We start from the raw sequence: 24,354 nt of genomic DNA on the forward strand, positions 1-24,354 counted from the left end.
TCATACAAGACCCCAAACGGTAAGTCATAAAAACCTCAACGAAGATCACTATTCACAGAATCAAGAACACAAGTGTTCGCCGTGCTGTATACTTATATCATGAGTGTGCGAGTATTTAACGCTGCTAATTATTTCGGTGAATAATAATAAGGAAGAGTTACGTTTCATTAAGTCCCTTTGTAGTGACCTACAAAACTTGAATAAGATTAAAGAAAACTCAGATATCCGTGTTTCTAAGACAGAGCCTAACCTAGTGTAATAATTAATCGAAATATCACACCATTTCTGAACGATCGCTAACATTTTACTACACGTGTGAAAATAACAACAACAACATACATCTTAAAATAAGTCCCTCCTCTTTCACACACTCACACGGCATATAATATTCCACGTCTATACAACTGAAATTAGTACATAAATGGACATGCCTTAACAGACTTAATCATTTCTTGGGTGTGTCCTAATTTTGAACATTCATACTCAAAGGTTTCTGCACCTTACAATTAATAGTTTAAAATAATTTATTTGGTTTTTCTCACTGAATAATGAGCGTGAACGGAAGCTTAGTAACTAGTTACTTAAAGATTTATTAAAAGAACGAAACCACGAAATTTAACTCTGTTAATATACTTCACTATGAAAATAATTTGTTGGAAAATGTACTCCAGAATAATAAAAATATGAGATATTTCGTTAATTACTATTTAATTTTAGGGTAAAACAAGCTCGTAAAACAACAAGAATAAAACACCCAAGTCAAACTTTTAAGAACCGAACCAGAAAAATAGCTTTTGTTAAGGATGTGCCTAAACTAAACATTAAATACTAAACATTACCTAGTGGTAGTAGAACAAAAATATATGAGTACTCTTACCTGCGGCTGTTCTTATTCTCTTAAAAAGCGTTTTCACTTTGTATTTTCTTGTAGAAACAAATTAACTTTTAGCAACTAATATTTAAAATAATAATAATAATGTGAACGAATAGTAATTCCAGTTCTAATTTCCGCAGTTTTTGTGGTTGTTGTTTAGTACAAATGAGACATGCCAAACACGAAGATTTAAACCATAGAGAAAATGCAACGAGCAAGCGTTGTTAAAACAGGTTATCTTGTTTGGCTCGCCAGCCTCTACAATCTAGATTCCACGAGAACAAAGTACGACTACGAACTACAACGTCTACTGAAATTATGTCGTCTGCTGCTCAAGTAGGCGGGAACTGCATCAGCTCCTGCAGATGTCACGTACGTTTTAATGACGTCAGGTGTTTTCGTATAAAACGTCATAGCAATCGCCCACGGAAGAAGCTAGTATTATTTGATATTTAAAAGTTTACCTAAGAATACTAGATTTGAAAATGAAAGTCAAATTTCTAATAGCATATCTTAATTTTATAACTTATCGCGTGATGCACGACCAAAAAAAAAAAGAAGTTAGAATGCGGAATTAACTGATGGTCTAAGACATAACTTCTATTCCCCAGTGGCACAGCGATGTGTGTCTGCGGACTAACATCGCTAGAAACCAGGCTTCGATACCCGTGGTGGACAAAGCACAGATAGCCCATTCTGTAACTTTGTGCTTAGTTTCAAACAAATGTAAATTATATCCCAGTGGATCAGTAAACAAATATTCTTCACGTGATATTATTAGCAAACTTGAGAATATTATTCTTTTTTGAGCTTTTCCTTGGCTACTTGAGCTCTAAAAATGAAGACAATAACTTGTGTTATTTGTCTTTTACAAATCTTTCTTTCGCTCCTTCTGTTTCCACAATACGGTTTATGGCTCATTTGCTTTTACAGTTTCATCTTTTTCCAATTCTATGTAGATGTTTAACACTCCTACGAAAAGTGGGGCCTAATAGGCCCCAGAGCAACTTGAAAGGTTATTAATATTAGGCTAATAATTTTGTATTTAAATGAAATCGCCATTTAAATCCATTAATGAATGGATTAACGAGATTCCCACTGTCCCTATCTACTATCTAGCGAAACCACAGCCAGGGGAACGGGCTTGGAGAAATAAGGACTAGAAACGTCTTTTCGTAGGAGTGTTAATAAATAAAAACAATATAGATTTTGAGTATGTGTGATGAATTTGATGAAAGCAGTTTTCAATCATGCATTAACGTGATATTTGTGTGTGTGTTTTTATAGCAAAGCCTCACCTGGTTATCTGTTGTGTTCACTGACGGGAATCTAACCTCTGATTACAGCGTTGTAAATGCGTAGACTTACTGTTGTCCCAGCAAGGAACATATTGAGTTGGAAGTGTCTGCCTATCCAACAGTTTATTTTAGAGTGAATTCATGATGTTAAACGCAACTTTTGACCAAAAATGACAGATAATTAAACTTTCATTTTATTTTTATTGTAGTGAAGAAAGAATCATCACTTCATACATATACTCAGATAACAAACTTCATGAAATTTATTTAACAAAAAACGCGTTTCACGATCACAAACTGGCTTACGTACAACTTACAGAATTGCTTTAATTAAAAAATTAAACAAGTTCGTTACTCTTTTATTTCATTATTAAATAGCTTAGAACAGTGGTTTGAATGTCTAGAAAATGTATGTTCCTTTGAAATTTAGTTTTCTTCTTACTATTCTGAAAATATGGTTACGTAGAATAGTTAACAGGTTAATCTTTAGTGTTAGTACTTAAAGTTATTATTCACTGTTTTAGTAAAACTGAAAGTTTTGTTCCTTATGAAAGAATGGAACTAGTTCTAAAGCTATACATGTTATATAAAAAGAAAGTTACATTACAAAGCAAATATGATTTAGAATAACTGAAATTAATGTTTAAAGTCATATATAATTAATTGTAAGAAAACTGAGTGAAAATTTTATAGCATTACAATGGGTTTTATTACATCTAAAACTCTTATATATACTCTGTATGTATATACACTGCTGGCCAAAATCTTAAGGCCAATAAACATAAAGAAAAAATATGCATTTTGCGTTGTTAGACTCAACCACTTATTTGAGTAGAGCTTCGAAAGATGAAAATAAGAAAAGGGAAAATAAAAACCTTTTTTAGCATTTATTAGGGAAGATGTGAACATTATGAAATTAGCCTAAATACTAGCTGGTCAAAAGTTTAAGACCATACCAAAAAGAAGTCCTAAACAGGGTAGGAAATGCCCAACTAACGGTCTCAGTAGTGAGTTGCACGGCCGTCATTGCGAATAACTTCAAACATTCGCTTTGGCATGGTCGATACAAGCGTTTGCAGAAGGCTGACTGGAATGTTATTCCGAGTGGTGAAAATAGCTTCACGAAGATCACGCACTGTTTGGAATTGATGTCTCTTTCTATAGACTTCTCTTATCATCCACCCCAAACATTTTCAATGTGGTGCAGTTCGGGCGAACACGCTGGATGATCCAAAAGAATCACGTTATTCGCTATGAAAAAGTCCTTTGTCCTGCGAGCATTGTGGATTGCAGCAATGTCCTGCTGAAAGATCCAGTAATTTCCACACAAGCGAGGGCCTTCAGTCAAGAAGGATGCTCTCTCCAACATGTTAATGCAGCCAGCTGCTGTTTGACGCCCCTGTATAACCTGAAGCTTCATTGTTCCATACAAAGAGAAAGCACCCCAGATCATGATGAAACCTCTTCTACTGTGTCGTGTAGAAAATGTGTCTGGTGGAATATCCTTATCGTGCCAGTAATGTTGGAAGCCATCTGGACCATCCAGGTTAAATTTTTTTCTCATTTGAGAACAAAACCTTCGTCCACTTTTTTACATCCCATGTTTGGTGCTTCTCAGCAAAGTTTAACCGAGCTGTTTCGTGGTGTGAAAGAAGGCGTGGCCTTTGAAGACGTTTACGGTTTTTAAAACCTTTCTCTCGTAGATGATCTCTTATTGTTCTTGAGCTGCATTTTGTGTCCGTAAGGCCCTTAATCTGGTTCGACGATCGGCTGGTGTCTTGCCGGACAACCCGTCGAATCCTCTTGCTCAACGTCGGCGAAATTTTCTTTGGCCGATTACTTGAAATTCTCGTTCCGTATCCCTCAGGGTCTTTTAAAAAATTTGTAACAGCAGTTTTACTATGCCCAATCTCACCAGCGATGGCACGTTGAGAAAGACCTTGCTTTTGCAACCCAACATTTCTGCCACGTTCAAACTCTGTCAATCTTTTAGCCTTTGCCATGTTTTTACCCAATGTAACACAGGAGATGTTGACAACGCTAATGCTTGAACACAAATGACTAAATTTCGTTACGTATTTACCTATTAACGCTTTGTTTCAGTATGGTCTTAAACTTTTGACCAGCTAGTATTTAGTTTAATTTCGTAGTGTTCACATTTTCCCTACTAAATGCTTAAAATATTTTAATTTTTATTTTCCCTTTTCTTATTTTCTTCTTTCGAAGCTCTACTCAAATAAGTGGTTGAGTCTAATCTTTACAAGCCGCACACGCACAAGTAGATAAATAACTAATAGTAAAGTCATTTCTTTACATTTGAATATGTTTTCGAATTTTGTTTGTTTCACAAGCATTATTACAAAGAAATAGAAAAGGATGCACTTAACGTCTTAAGAACTGAAAATTTGTTTGCCCACTGGTTATGAAAACATCTATCTTAACTGATGTGACCTTTTTCATTATTCCTAATTTTGCTGATCTAGAACGACCTGTGATTATTTTACTCAAGACAGAAGACTGAGACTGGAAGTTGTAAGAAGTCATCTCGAACATCCTCTTTTTTTTTCGTTTTTCATCGTTCAGCATTAGAGTCCTCCTAAAGAATCAAGAATTAGTGTACTTCATTAAAGTGGTCAGAAGTACTATTGGTTATTATTACCAATATATTTTCTTATTATATATATTGATTTTGTTAAATAAGTTATAGGAAACAACTAGAAATATTTGTTTTATCCAGTCACGATTTAACTACGTTTACAGTAACAAATACCTTATTAATGCTGCAGAATTAGTCACTAAAACAAAACTTACAGTTTATTGATAAATTCAAAGAAGACCGGTCATGAAAATGGTGACTAATAGAAGTTATTGTTGAACATGGAAACTCCTTGTTGATAACCTACTTTACGTGTGAGATTTTGGTCCTGGAAACAGTAGATAACGCGGTCGTGAATGATGTGGGAGAGTTGCACAATGGAATACGTGTTTCCTCGTGTTATGTATATACACTTTTCTAACAATTATTCACTGACAGTATTTGCCACCAGGGTGATAAATGTATTTTTTTTTACTATCCTATTGACGAATTCGATTGCTAACTGATAATATGCGTCACAAGATATTTAATAATGACTTCCCTGTAAAGAGAGAAATCAAAACCAACACAATTCACGAATTTTTAAGAATTATTTTTGTTTATTTCTGGACTTTTATTTATCTATTTTAAGAATAATATCTATTTATATCTATATATATATATATACATACATAATAGGTAAGGCATCAGCTCATATTTTCATATTATAAATATTTTTTGTCTTTTGGAATATTTATCATTTAATACAGTGACTTACACAGAGGTCTTCCTGCCCTTATGCCCAAAAGTGCCCTCTTTTCTGTCTTTACCATAAAAATTGTCAACAACTACGAAATATTTACCTGATTCCACATTTTGCTCCCTGCGAGTTAGTAAGACTTGTATCCATAGAAACCGTGTTTCGATACCCGTAGTGGGCAGAGCACAGATATATCCACTCCTCTATGTAACTTTACGATTAATAGCAAACAACGAGCATCTTGGTAGGTAACTGATATAACAGGTATTGTAATTCACATAAAATTAATGAAATTCCTCAATAGCTCACACATTCTGATTAGTGTTGATGGATATTTCTCGATATTAAATAAGAACTTGTTATACAACTCAGTACTAATTATTCAGCCCGTAGATTTACGCTTTTAAAATTGAGCTTTAACCATAATTGTTTATTTGTTCCATTTAAGTTACAACTTATAGAAGCGTGTTTTTATCATATCCAATGTTACGAAGCTTTTAAATTAAAAATAATCCCTCTTCATCAACGTGGTCATCTTTACAGCAGAATTTAAAACTCCAATTATATAATTACGAACATTTTAGTTTGATAAGTAACTATTGAAAAATCCATGTACCCTGCTACAAAAGTTTTAATAGTCATTTTTGTTTGTTTGTTTCAACAAAGTTCTTTCACCTAATTGATATGTATAATGTGTTCTCCATTCTAGTGTGGACAGTAACGTTATAAATTCACTAGTCTGGAATTATCAGAGTTTAATATTTTATCGGTTAACAACAAATTTTAATAGTTTCTTTTCTTCTTTCCAAAGAAAACTCGTTTAAAAATAAATTATAAACACAAATGGATTCTACAAAAATGTGTGTTATGTCATCGGACACGAGAATAACACACTTCCGCTTCGAAGCATCAGAGCAGACAAAGACTACAGCGACTCATTTTGTCTCTGTCTTTTGCGTATTAAGTTTACATTTAGACGTTAACGTTTAGTATATACACAAAAAGTGCTCATGGGTATAAAGTTTTATCAGAAGTGTTGGTTTTTTTTTAAAGAAATAAATGTCGCTCGCTGTTCGCTCTTACTCTCTAATAACCGTTCGTACCTATTTTATAGCTTTTACTTTGTACAATAGTATAAATTACTTTGACAATATTAGTAAATTCCCTAGATATTTTATATCATAATTCTTTAATTTCAATGTATACTTGCTTTGAAAGCTCATAACTTTGCATTTTTTAATTGACTGACGGACAAGATAGCACGTATAATGACAGCTGAAAGTTATTTTTTCAGTTGCTTTGGTTTGTTTTGGAATTTTGCGCAAAGCTACACGAGGACTATCTGCGCTAGTCGTGCCTAATTTAGCAGTGTAAGACTAGAGGGAAGGCAGCTAGTCATCACCACCCACAGCCAACTCTTGGGCTACTCTTTTACCAACGAACAGTGGGATTAACCGTCAAATTATAACGCCCCACGGCTGAAAGGGCGAACATATTTGGTGAGACGGGAATTCGAACCCGCGACCCTCAGATTATGAGTCGAACGCCTTAACCCACCTGGCCATGCCGTGCCTTTTTCCAGTTGTATCTCGTGTAAGTTCAATAAGCGTTGCTATGTGAGAAAATGAATACCAGAATATATAAGTAAATTAAATTAAAACAGAATCAAAAGGAACGACTGCATTAAAAACAGCACATCCAAACCTCTAATTATATTAGTTTGCTTCAACCAAAAACAAGATGAAACAAAAATAAATTAACATAAAAACGCTGCATTAAATGAAAGGATCCCAGAGTACAAGCTATAATGTGGGATATAAAATGTATCATATATCTATACAGTCATGTGAAAACGTTAGGACACCCTATGAAAGCCTGTGTATTTTGTAACATTTTTGGATATATATATATTCAATCTCAATTTTAACAATACTGAAATATTATAGGAATATAACCAAACAATTAAAACTGAAGAAAAGACTTTTCAAGATCTTCTGTAAATGTAATTCTACAAAAAATGCATATTCTAACTGAGGAAAAAGTTAGGACACCACCACATTTATTCCCACTTAAAATGGTTCAACTCACACACAGGTGTATCACACCAGGTGCACATGATTAGAAGGTCGTTACTCAGCATTTTGAATGAGCCTTGCCCTATTTAAACCTCAGACATTTAGTTTGGTGTGCTCCTGACTGTTGAAGTGAGAGTGAGCACCATGGTGAGAGCAAAAGAACTGTCTGAGGCCTTCAGAAAGAAAATTGTAGCAGCTTATGAGTCTGGTAAGGGATTTAAAAAGATCCCAAAAGATTTTGAAATCAGCCATTTCACTGTCCGGAAAATAGTCAACAAGTGGAGGGCTTTTAAAACAACTGCCAACATCCCCAGGTCTGGTCGTCCAAGCAAATTCACCCCGAGAGCAGGCCGCAAGATGCTAAAAGAGGTCTCCAAACACCCTAACATGTCATCACGGGACCCACAACATGCCTCTACAATCAGAAAGAGACTGCACAAGTTTAACTTGCATGGGAGGTGTGCAAGGAGGAAACCTTTGCTCTCTAAGAGAAACATCAAGGCCAAATTGAAGTTTGCCAGAGAGAATGTAGACAAAGACCAGGACTTCTGGAATAATGTTTTTTGGACATATGAGTCCAAAATTGAATTATTTGTACACCAGAACAGAAGACATGTTTGGCGTAAACCAAATATAGCATTCCAGGAAAAGAACCTCATCCCAACTGTGAAGCATGGAGGTGGAAGTCTCATGATTTGAGGCTACTTTGCTGCAACAGGACCTGGACAGTTCACAATCATAGAATCCACCATGCATTCTACTGAGTATCAAAGGGTGCTTGAGGATCATGTGAGTCCATCTGTAAGAAAATTAAAGCTGAAGCGGAACTGGACCCTGTAACACGACAATGACCCAAAAGATACCAGTAAATCCACAAAGGACTGGCTGAAAACTAAAAAATGGAGAGTCCTGGAATGGCCGAGTCAAAGCCCAGATCTTAATTCCACTGAGATGTGACTTGAAACGGGTTGTACATGCAAGAAACCCCTCAAACATCTCACAGCTGACAGAATTCTGCTTTGATGAGTGGGGCAAACTTTCTTCAAACTGATGTCAGAGAACTGGTAGATGGCTACAAGAAGCGTCTCATTGCAGTTATTTCAGCCAAAGGGGGTAACACTAGCTATCAGGGGGTAGGGTGTCCTATCTTCTTCCTCAGTTAGAATATGCATTTTTGTAGAATTACATTTACAGAAGATCTTAAAAAGTCTTTACTTCAGTTTAAATTGTTTAGTTATATTCTTAAAATTTCTCAGTTTTGTTAAAATTGAGACTAAATATCTATGTATCCAAAAATTTTACAAAAATACATAGGCTTTCATAGGGTGTCCTAACTTTTTCACATGACTGTATACATGTATAGGTCAAACAAAGTGAGTAGTTCATATTTTATTTGTACGTACCTGTGTATAAATGGATAAGTGTTAAGTGGTCAAAATGTGGGCTTTTTATACGATATTTATTTTTATTTGATTGTGTTGTCGGAACTTATTAATACTTATTGCTATAATCTGGTATTTATTGATTTTTAAGAGGTAGTGTTTATGCGCATGCCTACGTTTCACTTGATCTCATATCGAAAATAAGTAACGGGCAAACGTCATCTTCTAAACTGGTCTCTACTGGAAATATAATAAAACAATGTTGGATTTCAAATACGTTTTAGGTTGTCAAAATTAACTGTTATGTCATAAACTGTATGAGGTTTTATAAACTTCTTGAATAAACATTTTGAAGAAAAAAGCTGTTTGAAAAGGTAACTGAGACGTGAGATATACATATAAAGAACCCTTTAGTATAAGCACTAGAAGTCATGACTGAGACGTGAGATATACATATAAAGAACCCTTTACTATAACCACTAGAAGTCATGACTGAGACGTGAGATATACATATAAAGAACCCTTTACTATAAGCACTAGAAGTCATGACTGAGACGTGAGATATACATATAAAGAACCCTTTACTATAAGCACTAGAAGTCATGACTGAGACGTGAGATATACATATAAAGAACCCTTTACTATAAGCACTAGAAGTCATGACTGAGACGTGAGATATACATATAAAGAACCCTTTACTATAAGCACTAGAAGTCATGACTGAGACGTGAGATATACATATAAAGAACCCTTTACTATAAGCACTAGAAGTCATGACTGAGACGTGAGATATACATATAAAGAACCCTTTACTATAAGCACTAGAAGTCATGACTGAGACGTGAGATATACATATAAAGAACCCTTTACTATAAGCACTAGAAGTCATGACTGAGACGTGAGATATACATATAAAGAACCCTTTACTATAAGCACTAGAAGTCATGACTGAGACGTGAGATATACATATAAAGAACCCTTTACTATAAGCACTAGAAGTCATGACTGAGACGTGAGATATACATATAAAGAACCCTTTACTATAAGCACTAGAAGTCATGACTGAGACGTGAGATATACATATAAAGAACCCTTTACTATAAGCACTAGAAGTCATGACTGAGACGTGAGATATACATATAAAGAACCCTTTACTATAAGCACTAGAAGTCATGACTGAGACGTGAGATATACATATAAAGAACCCTTTACTATAAGCACTAGAAGTCATGACTTAGACGTGAGATATACATATAAAGAACCCTTTACTATAAGCACTAGAAGTCATGACTGAGACGTGAGATATACATATAAAGAACCCTTTACTATAAGCACTAGAAGTCATGACTGAGACGTGAGATATACATATAAAGAACCCTTTACTATAAGCACTAGAAGTCATGACTGAGACGTGAGATATACATATAAAGAACCCTTTACTATAAGCACTAGAAGTCATGACTGAGACGTGAGATATACATATAAAGAACCCTTTACTGTAAGCACTAGAAGTCATGACTGAGACGTGAGATATACATATAAAAAACCCTTTACTGTAAGCACTAGAAGTCATGACTGAGACGTGAGATATACATATAAAGAACCCTTTACTATAAGCACTAGAAGTCATGACTGAGACGTGAGATATACATATAAAGAACCCTTTACTGTAAGCACTAGAAGTCATGACTGAGACGTGAGATATACATATAAAGAACCCTTTACTATAAGCACTAGAAGTCATGACTGAGACGTGAGATATACATATAAAGAACCCTTTACTATAAGCACTAGAAGTCATGACTGAGACGTGAGATATACATACAAAGAACCCTTTACCTTTATAAGCACTAGAAGTCATGACTGAGACGTGAGAGCACTAGAAGTCATGACTGAGACGTGAGATATACATATAAAGAACCCTTTACTATAAGCACTAGAAGTCATGACTGAGACGTGAGATATACATATAAAAAACCCTTTACTATAAGCACTAGAAGTCATGACTGAGACGTGAGATATACATATAAAGAACCCTTTACTATAAGCACTAGAAGTCATGACTGAGACGTGAGATATACATATAAAGAACCCTTTACTATAAGCACTAGAAGTCATGACTGAGACGTGAGATATACATATAAAAAGAACCCTTTACTATAAGCACTAGAAGTCATGACTGAGACGTGAGATATACATATAAAGAACCCTTTACTATAAGCACTAGAAGTCATGACTGAGACGTGAGATATACATATAAAGAACCCTTTACTGTAAGCACTAGAAGTCATGACTGAGACGTGAGATATACATATAAAGAACCCTTTACTATAAGCACTAGAAGTCATGACTGAGACGTGAGATATACATATAAAGAACCCTTTACTGTAAGCACTAGAAGTCATGACTGAGACGTGAGATATAGATATAAAGAACCTTTAATTGTAAGCACTAGAAGTCATGACTGAGACGTGAGATATACATATATAAAGAACCCTTTACTGTAAGCACTAGAAGTCATGACTTAGACGTGAGATATACATATAAAGAACCCTTTACTATAAGCACTAGAAGTCATGACTGAGACGTGAGATATACATATAAAGAACCCTTTACTATAAGCACTAGAAGTCATGACTGAGACGTGAGATATACATATAAAGAACCCTTTAGTATAAGCACTAGAAGTCATGACTGAGACGTGAGATATACATATAAAGAACCCTTTACTGTAAGCACTAGAAGTCATGACTGAGACGTGAGATATACATATAAAGAACCCTTTACTATAAGCACTAGAAGTCATGACTGAGACGTGAGATATACATACAAAAAAAGCCTTCATTGCAAGCACTAGGAAACGTGACTGAGACGTGGGGATATACACAAACTACCTGTTACGTTAGACACTATAAGTTGTAAGCGAGACGTGAGATATACATGTAAAGAACCCTTCAATCTAAGCACTACGAGTCATGACTGAGACATGGGATATGCATACGCAGTACCCGTCAATATAAACACTAGATTTTGTAACATTTTATTGAGATTTTATTATGTAGAATAGTAAATTGTCCTACACAATAAACTTAGAAATAATCGAAAAAAGCTTTTATGTTTGTTACGTAAAACGTAGAAGAAATTTGTCGCTATTTATGTTTTATCATAAAAGTTATATAAATTTGATGATTCATAAAAACACTGTTGCAAGGAAACTTTTTAGTTTGCCTTTGACAGGGTTTGGTTTGTTTTGAATTTCGCGCAAAGCTATACGAGGGCTATCTGCGCTAGACGTCCCTAATTTAGTAGTGTAAGACTAGAGGGAAGGCAGCTAGTCATCACCACCCACCGCCAACTCCTGGGCTACTCTTTTACCAACGAATAGTGGGATTGACCGTAACTTTATAATGTCCACACGGCTGAAAGGACGAGTATGTTTGGTGTCACGGGGATTCAAACCCACTTTTGACAGAGATTTCTGAACAACGTTTTATGTAACGTTGGCTTCAGTCTTGAAATGATTCGTTTTCTCGTACCTCAGGATTGCATTTTTCTTCAATGAATACAATTTATTAATGCGGAAGAAAGCTGAGGGTATCTGATATTAGCTCACCCATGTTTGTAATGATAGTAATACGAAAGAAAGCTGGGATATCTGATATTAGATCACCTATGTTTCTAATTATATTAACGCGAAAGAAAACTGGGATATCTGATATTAGATCACCTATCTTTTTAATTATGGCTTTACGTTGGTTTGTGCCTCGCGTACGATCGTTTTCTGTTTTTTTTTTTTTTAAATAAGCCAATTATATGCGTAATTGAGTACAGCGTTAATATATATTTTTACGTCAACAATCTTAGTGTAAAACTTCGTACTAAGAATAAGACGTGTGAGTAAAAAATACAAAACAAAGATACGATAGATTTGAATCTTTTACACATTTTCAACTAAAAATATTTGATTTCGAAACAAGATAGTTTAATTATTGAATATCGATTATTTGTAATATCTGAGCTATCAAGTCTACAGTGCTATAGCAAAAAGTGCATGGCTATACAGCATATCTCTGTTCTTTGAATTTATTTATTTATCAACAGTTTGCTAATCGTTTCCCATAACTACTGAAACACAGATAATCAAGTTTCACTCACCCATAAATATGTCATGTTTCATATTCCATTTTTTAGTTAGTATTCGATTCTTGGGAAGCGTCTTCGATATTTGTTGCAGCAAGTGTAACACCTTCCGGTGAAGGTGGTAGTCGTGTGAAAACGTGTATCCTGACTAAACACATTCCGGTAAAGGTGGTAGTCGTGTGAACATGTGTATCCTGACTGAACACCTTCAGACAAACAAAGGTGGTAGCCGTATGAACACGTGTATCCTGGCCGAAGGTAGTCTTGCAAATCTGTGTTTCTGGACTGAACACCTTCAGACAAAGGTGGTGGCCTTATGAGTTAGCTTCTGGTACTGCTTGAGTATCTGGAGCAATATCGGTTCTCTTTGTGCACAGAGCCTTACTACACCTGCTATACCGGACAAGATCCAAGGATCACTTTGGCTGTCATGCTGAATTGTTACTTGAAACAAAGCGGGATTGAATTTTCTTACAGAGATGACCACCTCTTTCACTCAGGTCCATATATCGTACTACATGGTCAGTTGGATGTTCTTATATCTACAACTAGTGTCAGTAATAGTAGACACTCATCACTCAGTTGTGAAAAGTTAAAACAAATTATCTGTTTCAATATCTTTCCACATAAACCTACTTAATACTAAACATTTTCAGTCTGTTATATGTTGGAATACCTTAAATTTTCATCTGTTTGAATATGGGTTGTTCGATAGCAAAATTAGTTTCTAGATTTTGTGTAAGAGCAAATCGATAACAGATACAAAGATCGCATAATAACCTACAAAACTGAGTATTGATAAATACCATGTTCAATAGCTTCCAGTACTTTATGCGAACATTTATTGCTTTAACCACCCAACTCACTTTTTCGATAAGTCTTGAGAGTTTAGATTCTTCTGTGAGATTCTGGTTACAATCTTTTTGCAGAAAGAATGGTATCTAAACGAGTCAGCTAACATAGCACAGTCTTATAAACCGCACAGAAAGAAACAGGCAATATTTGATTGTTTTCAAAACAATAAAAATGTCTCGGATTAACGGAATAATATAAATTTAGTGATATAGTCTCTAATCTGAAACTGTGCAGTTAGATCTACAGAGCAATTTATGATTTCAATGGCTGATACATGATGTATGCATAGTATTAGTGCAGGTTTTGTTCCTGGTAAACATTTGCAGCGCCCGGCACGGCCAAGTAGTTAGGGCGCTCGACCCACAATCTGATCCTCTTTCCACCAAACATGCTCACCCTTTCAGCCAGGGAGACGTTATAACGTTACGGTCAATCCCATTATTCATTTGTCAAAGAGTTGGCGGTGGGAGGTAATGACTAGTCGTCTTCTCTATAGTCCTTCACTGCTAAATTAGGGACGACTAGCATGGATAGTCCACGTGTAGCTTTACGCGAAATTCAAAACAAATGGTACCCCACTGGGACAGCGGTAAGTCTTCGGATTTACAATGCTAAAATCAAGGTTTCGATTCCCCTCAGTGGACACAGCAGATAGCCCGAGATGATTCTGCTATAAGAAAAAAAACACACAAACACGCTAAAAACAAATCAAAATTTCTTGTATTCTGTGCATTTGCATTACAAAAAAAAAGGTTTAATCAATCCTAGGTATGATTTTGACAGTTTAATATGAACAGTAATATTTCTAGGACTAATCATCCAGCAATATATAAAAAAAATCACCTTTTAATAGTGAGACACGTGATCATTTTTTGCAAACACATAACTATGGCACTTCTTTTTTTTTCGCAATTAGCTCAACATTCCCGTGAAAATAAAGAGTGGTCATTTTGTTATCATCTCTATGATTGGCTAAATTTACGAAGGTATCCTTCGTCATTATCTCAATTATTGGTCAATTTGGTCTTTATATTTGTCTCATTTCTTATCCATCTACTGACAAGTTCGGACCTGTACCAGTTTTTAAACTTTGCAGAGCAGATTAAAGAACTGTCAACTTCTGATCAGTCGTCTTTGCGTCATGTTTGCATTACCCTTAAATTATTAAATAAAGTTTGACTTTCAAATTAGAATCATATAGTATGCATTAATAAAAACAAACCTTTACAAAGTTTGTATTAAAATAAATAGTCCTCACTGTTCCGTTGCACACATTGTTGTGCTTTTATAGTAAACGTCTCTCTATTCCACATTTTTTGAAACTTGACACTTTGCTCTTCCATAAGTGCTACATTGCCTGCTAATCATTTCTTACAAACTTCTGTTTATTGCACTTGTAGCTTTCCTTTTATTATTGTTTGCCCACATGAACACCACTGAATAATGTGCTAATATATTTTAGTGCTATGAACAAAATGTGATCGTTAAGATGATTAGTAGTTTAAACCTTTCTCTGTAAGCTGTCCTCTAAACGTTCACCCTTTTGCTTATTATGTGTATGGTGTTTTTAGCTGTATTTTACTTAACACAGTGAACTTGTGTGTGCTTTCTTAAAACAAAGCCACATTGAGCTATCTGCTGAGCCTACCGAGGAGAATCGAACCCCTGATTTTAACGTTGTAACTCCGGATACATACCGCTGTACTAGCCCATTGAGAGGAACAGTGAACCTATACGGATATAGGATTCCAACAATGTGTATCACTTCATCTACTAATTTACTTTTCCTAGTTGTTCAGCATAAAGTAAAAATAAAAATGTAGCCTCACTTTTCATTAAATTCACTCTTTCCACTGAGTTATATCGGTTTCATGGGTTCCACCTACACTCAAGTACTATTTCATCAATGCTAGGAAGTAGCCAATGTTTGATCTGACTCGCAGTCCAAACGTTTCGGTTTGTTTGTTTCTCTTGGTAATTGTTTTAGTGTCAAGCATCATTACTCTGCAAAATAGGATCACAGTGTTTGTGTAATGACTAATGACTTGAAACATGTTTGTCCATACTGGTCCAGGCTCTCGATATTCTTACTTTATATATAACTGACTGCCAATAGTGAACCAGCAGGGACTCTTAACAGACCCATAATTAATTCTGTTTCTTAGATTTTGTATTGATGTATTAAAAGTTGGATCAAATAAGAAAATATGTCGTGAAACTGCTTTCATCAAGGGTAAAGCTGTAGTACTCGCGAGTACAATAGGACCCAATAGATTTTTGTAAGAGAAATATGCAATACATTACAGGTGATATGTCATGAAGCTCGTGCAAGAATAATTGACCAGCAAAAAACCAGAGATTCGTACACCATTGTAAAAAATGATGAAAACAGTCGAATCCCATACATCTAATGTAAGAAAAATTGATTAAGTGAACTGAACTCCGTGTTTTCATGTTGACACTGACCAGTTTATTGGCTGTGTTGGCTACTGCACTGCAACTGAAATTATTAGAGCGAAATATTAAAATATGGGAAATCCAATCTCATAAGCCTTACTCTAGGTCTCTTCTCTGTTCAACCCTGGTTAGGGCTAACTATCCAATCCTAGATCCATCACCTTTTATAGGAGACAGAACTTCATGCTTGCGCTTTCTTCCATGCACCTATTATTTTGTCTAAATTGCACATAAAAGTTGCACAATCTTAGTGCAATAAACTCAAGCCATGGTCATACTTGTTGTACAACAATCCTAACGAGGAGATTCAAGCAAACAGTTGATAGGTTTTTCAATAATATTTCTAAACAGAAGTTTATTTTTACTATATTCCTCACAATAGTCCAACTCATGAGAGTTTGGTCTACCACTGTAGTACTTGTTAATGCTGTTCCATTCAGTCAGTCGACTTAGAAAGACTCGTTAATTTAGTACCGTAGGACTTACAATGAGAACATTGCTTAACATAAGCGTGAGAGATGTTCTGAGTTTTGGAAAGACGTTTGAAATACTTGCTGAAATTCTTCAGCTTCTTCTATAATAGATATGAAGTTGAAAAATTGCATGATGATGTGTACAGAATTGACCCAATAATGGAATGAGATGTCAGCTAAACAGAAGCTGCTAATTCAGCATCTGTTAAGGAATGGAATCACATCACATCCAGTAAACAGAAGAAAAGCTTTAAGAGTTTTCGAATGTTATTAGGTGCACTTCGTGTTACGATTCATTCATGAAAGTTATTCTATTGTTTTCTATATCAAGTAAAATACACACACACACTTCCAGGGAAATAGCGACTGTGAGCATAATTTTCTATTTTTGAAGCGTGTTTTAGTTAAAGCACCAGTACTGATTGACTCAGAAAGCCTTTGCGTTCTTATTGAAGTATAGCAGTAGTGGTTTTATCCCGAGTGCAGAATGGTGTGATGTGATGCATGAGCCACATATTGCTCCAGGGACTGATCATTATTACTGAATAATAAAGACATAACTTCTGATAACCGTTCACTTCAACAAATGTGTTCAACGTTCTTATCCCAAGAGCACACCATGCTTCCCACATAGGACTTACCACACTGAATCACAGTTTTGCAAATACACAGTTATTAGATGTATCACTGTCCTGATAAACTGTGTAGGAGTGCACATAGTCTTTCACTGCAACCTATAAGAAAGTGTTTATTTAATTTGCGTCTACATTATGGACATGGTGTACTCAGAGAAGATATAGCGACAGCAGGATACAGTAGAAGTGTGGATGTATAGCCAGTGAACATGGTGGAATTCTAAGTAAAACTATCCTAGTATCCACATCTCACTTAAATGCTCGAAGTTAATTATTGATGACTGATACACAATGTCGAAACAATACAAGATTTCTAAAACTCCATCGTCAGTACTGAAAACTTAATTAATTATAGCTAATACCTTAAACTAAATCTCAGACATTAGGACGCATAGCTTTATGCTTGAAGAAACTCCATTGGATAAAGACCAGCAGATACATCTTCCAAGTTGTTATTCAATAAACTCTCAGATGCCAATATTTCAATTTAACCAGCAGAAGTTACGAAGGACTAGCAAATCTCAACAGACAACGTAAAATAATTTGATGACCTTCAACATGTCTTGAATGCGAGTGATAGAGTGTCAAATACAGAGATACGACGTAAATTGGCAACACAAAATAAAAATATAGTTCATGTGCAATCAGGCCATAAAATCTCAAACCAATTTTTTTCACTCATTGACTAGGCGAGAGAGTTACGGTATGTCGAAGGTTATTTTTTACAACTTTTGTAATGCTAAGGATAAGATGGCTAGGGCTATACTATCCATTCTGGCTAAAGTGGCTACCTCTTCTTTATTAACTCATACTTCTAAAACATGGTCATCCATTACCAATTACGAAATAAAGGAATTCCCTCTTAAGAAGATTATGGCGAAAACAGATCTTAGAAAGATAGATTTATCACTGCCAAGTCCAGACAAACAGGTGAATTGAGGTCTGAACAATGATTCTGTGAGATATGCGCTACAGAAGAAACTAGGATTAAGGAACTAACCAAACTTATGAACAATTCTCAAATAGTCCAGAAAGAGTTGAATCGGATCTGTCAAGATCTTCGACAAGCTAAAGGTGTCCTTTTGTGGACTTTATGAAACACTGTCGACAGCTCTTGAAACAAAGTGTGTATACTGGGCGTGCGTGTGTGTGTCTGTTTTTCTTATAGTAAAGCCACATCTGGCTATCAGCTGTGTCTACTGAGGGGAATCTAGTCCTGATTTTAGCGTTATAAATCCGAAGATTGGATACTGTCCCAGAAGGGGGCGTGTACACTAGCAGAATATTCTATGTATCTTTATTTTACATTTTACTTTCGGAATTAAACTTTCAACTAACTCACATGTAACATAATCTTTGTTTTACTGTAGCTTCAACAGTACTTTATATGTAACCTGTAGTTTCATTTATGATTTCTGACTATACGTAAATTATTGTTATTTAACTATGAAACTGTGTTGTTGTTATATTTAAGTTGTACTACCAATGAATTTGACTTATAACTAATGAAATGTTGGACTATCTGAAAGCTTTGCTGAGAGTGTAAATATTCATTTCTAAGATTAGAAATATATTTACTAATTCGAAAAGGTGTGTGTGTTTTCTTATAGAAAGGCTACATCGGGCGATCTGCTGAGTCCACCGAGAGGAATCGAAATCCTGATTTTAACGTTGTAAATTCGTAGACTTACCACTGTACCAGCAGAGGACAATTCGAAAAGGAAATAATTAAGTACAATATGTAATTTGTTTAACTTTGCAACATCAAATTCGCTGCTCTATGGCGAATAATTAATAGTCACGTATTCAACAATACAATATTTATAGAAGAAATATTATTATAATGAGCTTTCTAGCTGGAACAATTAAGATTTTAACAAGTAAATTAATGTCAAGCCATACAAGTTCTCATTTTTGTTACTGGGCTGGAGTAAAATCAACTGAAATCTTTCACTTTTATCCATTCCAGTGAAATAGCCCTCCAGTGGTATGTCTGTGGACTTATAATGCTAGAAACCGAGTTTCAACATCCGTGGTGGGTAAAGCATAAATATCCCATTGTGTGGCTTCATGTTTAATTTCAAACACACACACAAGCCCGATGCGATAACACTTCTATTAAATTATTCAAGATAACATCTGATGCAATGACACTTCTGTTAAGTTATCCAAGATAACATCTTGTGAAAACACTTCTGTTAAATTATCCAAGATAACGTCTTGTGCAGACATTTCTGTTAAATTATCCAGGATAACGTCTAATGCGATACCACTTCTGTCACATTGTCTCAGATAACTTCAGGTCACACAATAGCTCACCTTCCTGGTTTTAATAGTTTGTTGTGTTTAATGGTTGTTAAGCGCAAAGTTGCAGAATTGGGTATCTGTGCCGTGTCCACCACTGGTATCTAAACCCGGTTTTGAACGTTATAAGCCCTCATTCTTACCATTGAGCTACTGGAGGCGGACGGGTCTATAAACAGCCAAGCTGTTGACCATAATACTACAAAGAAAGTGGCTGGGTCTGATAAACATATGTCATATAAACAACTAATTAACTATTAATCATAACTTGAAGCTGAGGTTAAAACATTAATTTAACCAAGTTAAATAATTTGAACTATAAATTTGTATCGCGTAAACTATCGTAAAGAAGTGTTATTCTATTAACAGTTAACATAACAACGTGTCCTTTTAGTGACGTCATTTCTAGCTATTCTTGGATTTAATTTGGAGTTCCCAGCACACGTGCAGAGGAGATGACGAGGATTTTTTTTTTCTTTTCTGAGTTCTCTGGTTTCATTAAATCTCTTGAGATGTTTAAGAACAACTAAAAAAACGCACGTAAACAAAATAAAATATTTTTTAAATATTAGATTAATTTTTTTATAAATGACAGTGCAATACATGCGTGCTTACTGCATCAAGAGTAATAAACCTTTTATTAGGACTATCAGGCATCCGTGCGAGAAGTTAGAATACGATTTATTATCAATCAGATAACACCCTTATAAAAACATTAAACGTTTTACCGTAGTTCAGGTGGCCATATATTCTGATTAAAACTACTGTTTTTCATACTTTATGTAAGATAATACTTTATATTATGATGGTAAACATAATTATGAGTATAACAAAAAATAAATAGGAATTGCCATACATAGGATGTAAACAGAACCTTGTGAAGCATTCCTTTAATATATGTTATACAAAGGTGTAATCCAAATAGAAGATAAAACGATTTTATCGGAAGACCTAGAATGTTAAAAATATCCTAATTAAAAAGAGGCAGACGGACAGAGAGACAGACTTCCTGTCTAGGATATCGTGATCGTGATCAAATTTTCGGTAACTTGACATAAATATTCTATATTGAGATAAGACCATTTCTGTAAATTTATAATAGTAGTGGTAAGTCAACGTTATAAAACACCGACTGATTGTATGTTGTTTGTTTCTGGACGTCTCTTTCAAATTAAGAACATAATACTTTCTAAGAGTTCGTTTCATTTTTACCGTTACATTTACGGAGGAGTGGAGAAGAGATAACTCATCATCCCTCTATTGAAATTCTGATTAACAACTGCTATTTGTACATGGTTTGACTAAATAGGTTCCCCAGTGGTTCAGCGGTACGTTTATCGAATTACAATTCCAAAATACGAAGTTGGATTTCTCACGGTGGGCACATACACAAATTGACTTGAAGGACAACACCACGAATCCAAAAGCAAATCAACGAACTCCAATAAAAGACCTGAAGTATATTAATCATGATGTTCATGAAAAACGGATGCATTTTCAAAAATTCCGCATATTTTTGTTATTTTTTTTATCCCTTTTGCTTTTATACAATATCAAAGGTGTTTTAACAGTTTTGATTTTGTGTACCCACATTTGACAGTGATAACCAATGTAGTCATGTAATATCTAATACGAAAAAAGTACTGATTAATATAAAAAGTTAGACTTCAAGAGTTATCTCAAAAGACAGCAAAAACTTATCGTGACAACTTTAATTAAACCAAATGTATTATTTCATTGTTGTAAAACCTTCAATTGACAAGAAGCTGTTTTCACAGTACACTGATATATCAAACCTTTTGGAAAATCGATGGAAAGTGTTTAAAATTGGGTATTCACGAAGATAACTGATTACACTGGTCAACAAAGTTTTTGTTGCATTTATATCAAACACTTGGTATTACATAATTTCTTGCCCTGATTTCAGATCTGAAGTTAGTTTTTTTCTCAGTGCTCTACTTTTTTTGCAATCAAGGTATTTGAAAATCTCAAAATTTCGTCATCATCACATTGACGTCGTAGTCTATCATGAAAAATATGTGATAAAATATAAAACTCTTTAATATAGCTAGGTAATAAAAAAGAAAATGCAAGATAGTATAAATGTATTCAAGTTATTTATATAAATTCAATTTTATATTAAGTTATAATTCAATTTTATATTAAGTTATAATTCAATTTATTTATATAAAACTGATTAGTAGATAAGACATTTGCTACTATGAGGAGGCAAAGCTCAATTGCAGTCTACTCAGGTATGAATTTCCGCTTGTAGCTCTTGCGTTTGTGGACTGTCTCAGGGCATTCTCGTTTAATGCCCAGGAGTAATCTGCCATCATATGTTTGTCCCATCTCCCTTGGTAACGCTCTTCCATGGTCTTGAGGTCCTGATGGAACCGCTTGCCTTGCTCGTCACTTACAGCTCCTGGGTTCTCAGGGAATCTATCAAGATGACTGTACAGGTAATGGAGTTTGACACTCATGTTACATCCAAGATCGCGAAAAGCTGACAACATATTCGCTACAAGGGTTTCATAGTTGTCAGCTTTTCTATTGCCGAGAAAGTTTGCCATCACCGCCACAAATGAAAGCCATGCAGTCCTTTCCTTGTCGTTCATCTTTCTGGCAAATTCTTGATCACGCACAAGTGCACGAATCTGTGGTCCATCAAAAAACACCTGCCTTGATCTTCTCGAAGAACAAACCAGGGAGCCAAGAAAATATGTGTTGGAAGCATTCACCGTCAGTATTCAACGCCTTCATAAACTGTTTCATCAAGCCCAGCTTGATATGGAGAGGAGAAAATATGATCTTTTCTCGACTGACAATTGGATCGTTGACAATATTTGGCATACCTGCCTTCAGAGTCTCACGTATGGGCCGCTCCTTCTGGTTCCAGTGCTTTTCTCGAGCTCGGCTGTCCCACATGCAAAGATAGCAGGGGTACTTTGTAAATCCTCTTTGTTGACCTAGGAGGAAATTAACCATTTTGAGGTCCACACAAATTGTCCAGTTGTGCTCGAGGTATTTTAGTAGGTCAATCACAGTCTTAATGTCATTATATTCCTCTCGTAAATACACAGAGTGTCCAATTGGAACAGCTGCATAGACATTGCCATTATGAAGTAGAACGCACTTCAAACTTTGCTTAAAACAATCTAGAAATAATCGCCAGTCATTTGGATGGAAAACTGGCATCCCTAATTCCTGGAGAAGACCTGAGATATTATGACAATAAACAAACATATTCTCCTCTGTAAGAAATGGCACAAAAGTCTGCTCCCGATTTTAGAAGTATGACACTTTAGTTGTATGGCTCAGCTGATTCTTTTCTTGCATACTGGAAGCTAACACTTCAGCTGCATTTTTTTGGAGAAACCCAAATCACGCACAAGGTCATTCAACTCTGGCTGGCTAAACGGTTGAGGAGTTAATGACTGTGGGGTCTCATAAGAAGGATCGCCACATTCTGAAAGTATTTCTTGAGTTTCATCAGCAGTCTCTTGCTCTTGGTCACTACCCACATCTTCAGATGGAAGAAATCCTTTAAAAACTGGGATTGGGAGCTCATCAGAGTGCAGAGCAGGTCGGATTGCTGAGGGGATACTAGGATATGAGATTTTGTGTCTGTTTTTCTTGCCAATGCCCTTTGTATTGACCAGACAAAAAATAGCAGTCAGTTGTGTGGTCCATCGGTTCCTGCCAGGTCATGGGAATTCCGAAAGGTAAACCCTTACGTTTCCCTTTTGTCCAGTCACGCAGCATTTCCTCGCAGTTATGACACACAATATGTGGGGCCCATTTCTTGTCTTGGTTACCAAGAGCAAGTCCAAAGTATGCTTTATAAGCACGCCTCACAAACGATGTTATATTACGCCTTTGACGAATAAGCGTGAAGCATCCGCAAATATAACAGAAAGCGTCCGGCTTGTTCTCACATTGACGTCTCCTTGTAGCCATGATCAGATCTGAAACAAAATCAAAACAATTTTAATATCTCTGTTAATAACATAAACATGTAAGTAATTAATTTGACCACAAAATCTAAACAATTTTAATATCTCTGTTGATAACATAAACGTGTAAGTAATTAACACGTTTCCTGCGATGGGACCCACCGGTGTCCCACTATTGTCTTACCTTTAACTAAGTTGCAGGCTAGAGACAAATGTAACGACAACCTCACGTTATCATAGCTCATGCAGCACTGAAGCTGCCAGATGTACAAGAGCATCGCAGCAGTTGCCGGTTTGCCAATATAGGCATCGCAGGAAACGTGTTAATTTGACCACAAACGACTAGAATGAAAAACTTAAAATTGCATTAAAACTAGAGCATGTAGAGCTGAACCGTTTTCATATTTGAATTTAGCAGGTCACAAAGGGTAAGAATGAGTAAAAAAATCTTATGCAACTGAGATTTCGAAAAAAATTGTTGACCTGTGAATTATCTATCACCGTGTCTTCGTTGAATATTTTATGTTAGTTTATTGGTGTTTAGGTTTTCTGAAATTGATCATGATGTTA

General features: G+C 35.4%; 1 protein-coding gene and 1 long non-coding RNA gene across 3 annotated transcripts in view; one reads left to right on the plus strand and one right to left on the minus strand.

Moving 5' to 3' along the window:
* Positions 1 to 1,196, minus strand: part of LOC143252366 (uncharacterized) — a 30,355-nt gene extending 29,159 nt beyond the window's left edge. The window contains exon 1 of one of the 2 annotated variants that reach the window (XM_076504368.1): positions 878 to 1,196. The gene's annotated coding sequence lies outside the window, so the exon portion shown is untranslated. The remainder of the gene's footprint in view (positions 1 to 877) is intronic. The other variant, XM_076504366.1, reaches the window with a different exon arrangement.
* LOC143252367 (uncharacterized) overlaps positions 1 to 19,414 on the plus strand; it is a 90,431-nt gene extending 71,017 nt beyond the window's left edge. The window contains exon 3 of the long non-coding RNA XR_013028959.1: positions 19,135 to 19,414. This is a non-coding gene — a long non-coding RNA (uncharacterized LOC143252367). The remainder of the gene's footprint in view (positions 1 to 19,134) is intronic.
* The last annotated feature ends 4,940 nt before the right edge of the window (positions 19,415 to 24,354 follow it).

The sequence above is a fragment of the Tachypleus tridentatus genome, chromosome 6 (assembly GCF_004210375.1).
Source record: "Tachypleus tridentatus isolate NWPU-2018 chromosome 6, ASM421037v1, whole genome shotgun sequence".
NCBI lineage: Eukaryota > Metazoa > Arthropoda > Merostomata > Xiphosura > Limulidae > Tachypleus > Tachypleus tridentatus.